This window comes from Apodemus sylvaticus, chromosome 4 (assembly GCF_947179515.1).
Source record: "Apodemus sylvaticus chromosome 4, mApoSyl1.1, whole genome shotgun sequence".
NCBI lineage: Eukaryota > Metazoa > Chordata > Mammalia > Rodentia > Muridae > Apodemus > Apodemus sylvaticus.
The window spans coordinates 46,572,542-46,580,728 of NC_067475.1; the positions used below are offsets into that span (position 1 = coordinate 46,572,542).

The 8,187-nt window shown below is 45.6% G+C and overlaps 1 pseudogene; it reads right to left on the reverse strand.

Moving 5' to 3' along the window:
• Positions 1 to 6,796: 6,796 nt before the first annotated feature.
• Positions 6,797 to 6,906, reverse strand: LOC127683951 (uncharacterized; annotated as a pseudogene).
• Between the last annotated feature and the right edge of the window lie 1,281 nt (positions 6,907 to 8,187).

The window sequence follows — 8,187 nt, forward strand, 5'->3', positions numbered from 1 at the left end:
CCATATTCATACTGTGATCCCTGCACCTGCACATAACACACACACACACACACACACACACACACACACACACACAAATTGTGATCAATAAGAAAACAATAAAAAGATTTATATGCTGTGATGGTCTGTATTGATTTTGTCAACCTGACTCACCTGGGAAGAGGGACCCTCAGCTGAAAAGCTGCCTCCAACACCTTAGCTGTGAGCATGTCTGGGAGGCTTTTTCTTGACTGTTGATTGATGGAGGAGGGCCCGGCCCATGGTGGGTGGGTGGGGCTGGACTGTGTAAGAAAGACAGCCTAACCAGAGCTAAGGCACAAGGCAGTAAACAGCCTTCCTTTAAGCTTGGGCCTTTGCTTCCCTTGGCGATGTCTGTAACCTGTAAGATGAAATAGGCCCTTTCCTTTCCAAATTGCTTTTGGCCCTGGGGTTTATCATAGCAATAGAAAAGCAAATTTGGATATATGAGTAAGGAGTGCTATAATTATTTTTCTGTATATACGTATACAATATTGTGATAAAAGAAAACATCATGTTTCTGCTTCCAACCAAAGTGGAGGAAGAGGGAAGGGGCGGGGGCGGGGCAGCTGAGAGATGGCTTAGTTTGTAAAGTGCTTGCTGTGCAAGTGGGGTCCTGGGTGTAAGTGCCCAGAGCACATGTAACAGGTAAGGCAGTGTGCATCCGTAATCCGTGTTCTTCCTGCAGATGGGAGGTGGAGACAAGGGAATTATTAAACAGCAAAGGGATCTTGTCCCAACTAAGTGGAATGTAAAGGCTAGCTCAAGGCTCCTCTCTCCTTCACAAGGGCACTCACATACAAATGGGGGGAGCACGTACACATGTGCAACACACACACACACACACACACACACACGCACGCACACACACGCACACGCACGGATGGGTGGGGAGGAGAGACTAGAGCTACCTTCCTTCCTGTGACAGCTTCAAGGGTGAGCTAAATATAACATAGTAATTTTCAAGATATTAACTATCAAGCAATGAGAGACAGTGTTCCCTGAGATACGGAAACAAGCACAGGTTGTTCCTTGCAGCCAGGGTAAAGTTCTCAGGCCACAGCACAGTGAGGAGAAAACAAGGTGGATCCTGCAGGATCCCCAAGCTGTGGAGATATATATTCTCTCTCTCTATATGCATATATCCTTAATATGTATAATAGCTTTTTATACAGTATATTCTGATTACAGTTTCTCTTCCCCCTACTTCTCCCGGTTCCCCCCATTCATATTCACTCTTTTTCTGTCTCTCATTGGAAAACAAACAGGCTTCAATGGAATAAATAAAATAAGATATAACAAAAACAAATTTAAATGGCACACACACACACACACACACACACACACACACACACACAATCAGACAAGTAAATGAGCCAAAGAAAAAGCACAAGAAACACATAAAGAAGCCAAGACACACATTTGTATACACAGGAACCCCACAAAACCACAAAACTAGAAGCCATAATACATATGTAAAGGACTTAGACTGTTGAAAAATGCTCTGACTTAACATTATGAGACAAGGAACCTTCAAAGGCGCCATTGTGTTTGTTTTCTGTTGGCTGTCTACTCGGGCATGCGGCCTACCCTTAGGAGTGGTTTGTTTCCTCAGTGAGACTCCCTTGGAAAAAAATTTCAAGTGATTATCAATTGGAGATGGCTTCTGGGTTAGGGATGCAGGCTTGTGTCCTGTTTTCCTTTCAGCTCTAGAACCCCATGTGCTGTAGTCCTGTGAGCTTATATGTACACCCTGTGCACGCTGCCTCAGTCTGTGAGCTTATATGTACACCCACCCCATTGTATCTAGAAGGCCTTGATTCCTTGCTGTTCTCCATCCTGTCTGGCTCTTACACTCTGCCTCCTCTTCCCCAAGGGAGGGATTTCCTAGAGTTATCCCTTTTGGGGCTGTTCCTAGGTCTCTCACTCTCTGCATGCTTTATGGCTGTGGGTTTCTGTATTCGTCCCCTATCTCTTGCAGGGGGAAGTCTCTTTGATGATGGCCGAGCAAGATATGGATCTATGAGCAGAGGAAAATGTTGTTAGGAGCCACTTTATGACTACCTTCTTTTAGCAGAACAGGAGTGTTCCATTTCCCCCTTGGGCCTATCCAGTCTTAGGTTCTTGGCCACCCAATCACCATTGGGTTTGGGTTCTATCTCAAGAAGCAGGCCTTAACTCAAATCAGATATTTGTTGGTTACTTCCAAAAGCCTGTGCCCTATTCACTAGTACATCTTATACGCAGGTCACTATTGTGAGTCAGTTTGTAGCTCGGTTGGTGTTTACCTTTATCCTTTGGTGGCCTACAGAGTACCTCCCAGTGCCATGAACACTTGTCTGTAGAGGTGAATGCTCTAGGTAGGCACTGTGTTGTTTGGGGGATCCCATGGGACCTCTTTGGTCAAGAGCTTGATTATACGTAACTCATTCCTGGTACTGGGAGCTTTATTTGGTGATGGGGCATACCCAGTTGGGCACTGTCTCCCTTGATATATGGAATTTTTACTGAGAGCATCTTCATGTATATGTTTTAGGAAGCTTCTACTGTATTAGGTTTCTATACTACCCCTCAAATGGCCATGAGTTTTATCAGTCTTTTCCCATATTTCCTCCCTTGTCTCCCTCTTCCCCCTTCCTCCCCATTTAATCCCCCAATCTCAGCATATACACCCCCACCCATTCATAACCATCTGTTCTATTTCCCCTTCCTAGGGAGACCCATCCCTCCATTCCAGTCCCCAGTTCTCTACCTAACCTATGTAGCTGTCAAGCTGAGGATACTGATGGGATGTTGAAGAGACTTGATTGTCTAGAGCTGGCAGGGCAGAATACTAGAGAGATGGGAGACAGTGTCCCAAGTGTGAAGTTCAAAGGGAAACAGGCAGAAGTTTCCACTGTTGTATTCCATAAATCACTGAATGTTCCACTTGGCAGGTACTGCTTGGTACCACTTGGTACCTTAGGCTGGGAAAGAATCGTATGGGAAGACTAGAGGAATTGCACTCACTGGGCCTGGGAGGTAAGCCTGCCTACCATGCCTAAGCTTTGCCAAGTCAGAAAACCCCACAAATCACAAACAAGTGAATTAGGTGCAGAGTGCCTAGGATGGTCATGACTCCTAATTGGGAGGTACTTAGCCACCAAGCAACAGCTGAGACATTGTTACAGGATGTTTGGTTATTGTACTTAGAAAAGCCAATTGTTAACAAAATATACAAACACAGGTAGATGTGGAAGCTGTCGGATGCAGTTAGGGAGTGTCCTGAAGAGATGCAGTTTTAGGGTGTGCCTCTAAAAGCTTCCATAGAATAGAATGTTAAAGAAAATCCTGCCTATTTTAAGACCAACTGTTTGGGAGAGGTCTTGTGGTCTTTGCTCTATGACCTGACGCAAAGTTAGCTGGATGGCCTTGAGGTGGCTAGGGTTAGGGTTAGGGCTCAGTGGGGTTAGGGTTTAGGGTTAAAGATAGGGTTAGGGTTAGAAGGTGAAATGGGGTGGCCCCACTAGCTTGGAGCCCACCCACCATGTTAGGGCTCAGACTACCAAAGGTATAAGGGACGAGCTAGAGATTTCTTTTATAGTAATTGGATCTTTGATATCTATCTATCTATCTATCTATCTATCCTCTATCTTCTCTATCCATTCATTATTTATTATCTGTAACCATTCATCTATCATGTTTGTTATTCCTGATATCATCTATATCTATCTATCTATCTATCTATCTATCTATCTATCTATCTCTATCTATCTATCTACTATCTATCTATCTCTATCTATCTATCTATCTATCTATCTATCTATCTATCTATTTATCTATCTCTATCTATCTATCTATCTGGAGGTAAAAGAGGGATTTTTCTCTTTTGGATTGCAGAAACAACAGAGAAGCAGCTGGCAGGACACAGGTAAAACAGCATTCTAGGAAAGAGCTGGGTTTCTTGGGTTTGGAGGAACTCAAGAGAAAGGTAGACCAGCTCAGTAGAATGAGACAAATAGAAGCAGATTTCTAAAGAGCTAGAAGTTTAGTTGTAGAATCAGTCTCATAAGTAGATATTTTGTATATAGTCAAGAAAATAAAGTCACCTCTCTGAACTAACAGGTTTTCACCTCCGTTTATGCCTCCAAGGTCTTCACTAGTATACATATTTGTTAAGCCGGGCGGTAGTGGCACACGCCTGTAATCCCAGCACTATGGGAGGCAGAGGCAGGCGGATTTCTGAGTTCAAGGCCAGCTTGGTCTACAGAGTGAGCTCCAGGACAGCCAGGGCTATACAGAGAAACCCTGTTTCGAAAAAACCAAATCCAAAAAACAAAAACTCAAAACAAAAACCAAAACCAACAACAACAACAACAACAAAAAACCCCCCAAAACAAAACCCAAATAAATAAATAAATAAATAAATAAATAAATAAATATTTGTTAAATTTAAAAGTATAAATATTATAACACTTCTAAAAAGGCAACTTTATTTTTTAAGTAAAATAATTATGGCCCAGAACCAATGCAAGAATACAAAAGCATCCAGCCACCAACAAGATAAAAATCCCAACGGTGTTTGATATAAAAAGAACAAATGACCAGAGTCAGGAAATACCTCTGTGGTAAAGAACATATTTAGCATGTCTGACCACGAAAACAAACAAACAAACAAACAAACAAAAAACAAGCAAGCAAATGAACAGATAAACATTACCAGGCAACGATGCAATAGAATATGATCTGGGATTAGAAAAAAAAAAAAAACCTCATTCAGAACTAACAATAATGTAGGAATTTGCAGACACTATTAAAATAGTTATTATAACTGTATTCCATATGTTCAAATAATAAAGGAAAAATTAGATGTGTGGGTTAGAGACAAGAGACACACACAAAGAACGTGAGTAGAATTTAGGAATGAAGTCTGAGATACTCGAGCAAGTCGGATGTGGGAGTTGGCTTGTTCCGGTTTCTATTGCTGTGAAAAGACACCATGACCATGACAGCACTTACAAAGGAAAACACTTTTCTTTTCCTTGTTTTGTTGTGTGTGGATTCATATCATGAACCCCAATCCCACTCATCACCCCCTGCCTCATACCTGCCCTCCACCCCTGCAACCTTCCCCCAACAGAGAAGAAAAAAATATCTTGTAGAAGTAGTGTGTCCCATGGTTTTTCTTTTTTCCCCCCACACGTCTTTACTTGCAAAGATTCATTTCAGTGAGTCGTTTCATGCACTCCAGTGATTTATGCATAATCCCAGTTCATCTATGCGCTAGATGTAGGAGCAGGCCAACTCAAAGCCCTGGATCTGGCCTGAGAGGTTCCTGAGCCCTTGGGCTCCGCTGCACCCACACTAGCAGGTTGAGCTCTCCTGCCTGGTCCTGGCAGACCCATCCACTGCCAAAGCCAGCAAGGGGCGGAGCCAGCTCTCCCACTCTCACTGGCCCATCTATGCCCACGCCATCAGAGCCCGCTCTGCTGTGTTGCCCAGGTGAGATGCATGGCTCATTATCCCCGAACGCTGCTGAAGGTGACGGGCAGGTCAGTTCTTTTGCTTTCAGGATCCCAGCGGGGTCAGCTCTCCTGTCCACTGTAGGTGGCAAGGGCAAGGGGAAGAGAGGGGACGTCTCCCTTGCCGATGCCGTGGCACAGCAGACAAGAGGCAGGGAAGGCTCTCCTACGTTCAGGTCCCTGGGGCTGGCTCACCCGCAACCCCCACATCCAGGGCCAGCCCTACTCTGGTGCCCAGGCATGGTGCAGGACCCACTTTGAGTGCAGCACTAGGCTGGTGGCAGGGCTAGCGCTCCTGGTCTCATGACGTCAGGGCCAGCTCTCCTGCCTGCCGTACAAGGGGTGAGTGGTATCTTTCCCTTGCCACTGGTCAGATTTTCCTTGCTCTTGACCTCAGGACATGTTCGCCTGTGCCCTGCTACCTGGGTCAGCTCTACTGTACTTTCTCTGTGATATGTGGAGCCTGCTCTCCCACTGTACTGTGGCTAGCGAGGGGTGGAGTCAGCTCTCCTGTTCTCGCGTTGCAAGGGCCAGCTTTCCTATGATGCTCAGGCGAGGGGTGAGGCTGGTTCTGTACAGTTCTCAGATGTCAACACATCTTTGGGCATCTCAGATATGAGAGCCATTGGTGGTAACAGACCTACCCCCCCACCCCCCCACTCCCCCCCACCCCCGCTGCTGCACGGTCACAGACCCAGATATGGTCCCCAGTGGCAGCACAGGCTAGGCCCGCACCATGGTCCCTTTGAGTCTCCATTTCTGACTCTCTCCATTGTGCCCACATCCTTCTGTTTCTCCAGCACTTATTTGCTCCTCTTTACTGGTGCTGGTGTCTCTGGGTGTCTGGGGTCGTCTCAGGAATGGTTTCAGGAATGCTATGTCCCATTCGAGCATTAGGGCTCTGGGCAGGGGTCTGCCCCCACAGGTCTGCGCAACACAGGACTGGTTGTCATCTCATGCTAGCACCCTGCCCAGGCCCTACGGTGCCCGCCCGACTGGTGGTCATCTTATGATCACTCCTTTCCTGGGCTGCCTGCGTGGACCCAGGCGGGGGTCATCTTTCTCAAGGCTCATTCCCTCCTAGGGGATTGATGACCTTCAGCGGGGTTTTTCTAGTGTTCACCTTTCTCCCTTTGTCCCGTCTTTGACTTGCTCCGCACCCTGGGAGCCCATCACGACCTGTGTGGCGCTAGATTAGCGGGTTTTCTCAGGTCATCTTCCGGTCTGGGCCCACAGGTGCTAGATGGGTGGTTGTCCCAGGCTTGCTTTGTTCAGGGATTTTTAGGCTACTAATCATTCAGATTTTCACAGGCCAGAACATTCTCGCTGCCACTTACTGATACGCCTGTGACACAACAGCCATACCCACAATGCCTCTAAGGACGAGGCAGGCTAAAGGAAATCATGTAATTGGGGCTGGCTTACGGTTCAGAGTTAATCCAGTATTATCACCGCAGGAAGCATGCCCCCACGCAGGCAGACACAGTGCTGCAGAAAGGAGCTCAGAGCTCTGGATCTGGATCCAAAGGCCTAGATTGAGTGAATGAGACCTCAGACCCCGCGTCTGCAGTTACAACTTCCTCCAACACCTCCTACAACGAGACCACATCTTCTAACAGTGTCACTCCCTAGGGGCCAATCATTCAAACATGAGTCTATGGGGGACATTCTTATTCAAACCACCACTGTGGTGCAAGACTCTCGGCTCTTGGGAAGCAGATGTAGTAAGATCAGAAGTTCAAGGACAGCTTGAGACCATTTTCTAGAAAACCCACAAAAATAAAATAAAATAATAAAATAAAAAAAAAATTGACTGACCAAACAGCAAAAGGATGAAGGGACAAAAGCTACCCTAGGGTATCTGGGATGATTGAGAACAGGGGGGAGTTAAAAGCAGGTTAAATATCGCAGAAAAATAGGCTTGTAAACCTGAAGGCTCAGCAGTAGAACAGTCCGAAGTGAAACACACAGAAGGAAAATTCAGATCATAAGGGAAATCGGCAAGCAGAAATTGTGGGGCAAGTCACACTATTTTAAGTATCGATGTGTGACCACAGCGGTGGAGGGAAAGAAGCAGCAAATGACGGTGACATCCTTCAGGAGAGCAACGGAAACTGTGAACCCACGCATCTAAGAAGCCCGGCAAACCCCAAGCACAGGAAGCAGCCCAGACCACGGACAAAAAGCGAATCTTCAGAGTTACCGGGCGGATAAATAGCACAGGGATGAAATAAAGATATCCCTTGCAGAAGCAACGGAAGCACAGAGTGTATGGGAATATACCCAGAGCACTGAACCTTTAAAAAATAATTACAAAGAAAAAGTAGGTTTTAGGGTGAAGACAACATATTTTTCCAGACCTATAAAAGCTGAAATAATTGACCTTAATAGAGCTGTACTACAATAAATAAATAAATAAATAAATAAATAAATAAAATAATTTAAAAAAATGTGTAAAGAAGCCCCTCAGGTAGAAGGAAAGTCATAGGAAGGAAATAGGAAGCTGTAAGGGTGCGTATCAGAGATGGCAGTGCCACCCGTGAATGGGTGAATTATTGGCATCCTTAAAGCTCTTTAAAGGAGAGCTGACAGCTTAAACAGACAGCCGCAAGGCGTGGCATCGCTGGTGTACATAGCAGCTGTCTGATGTCAGTAGCACAAGACTAGG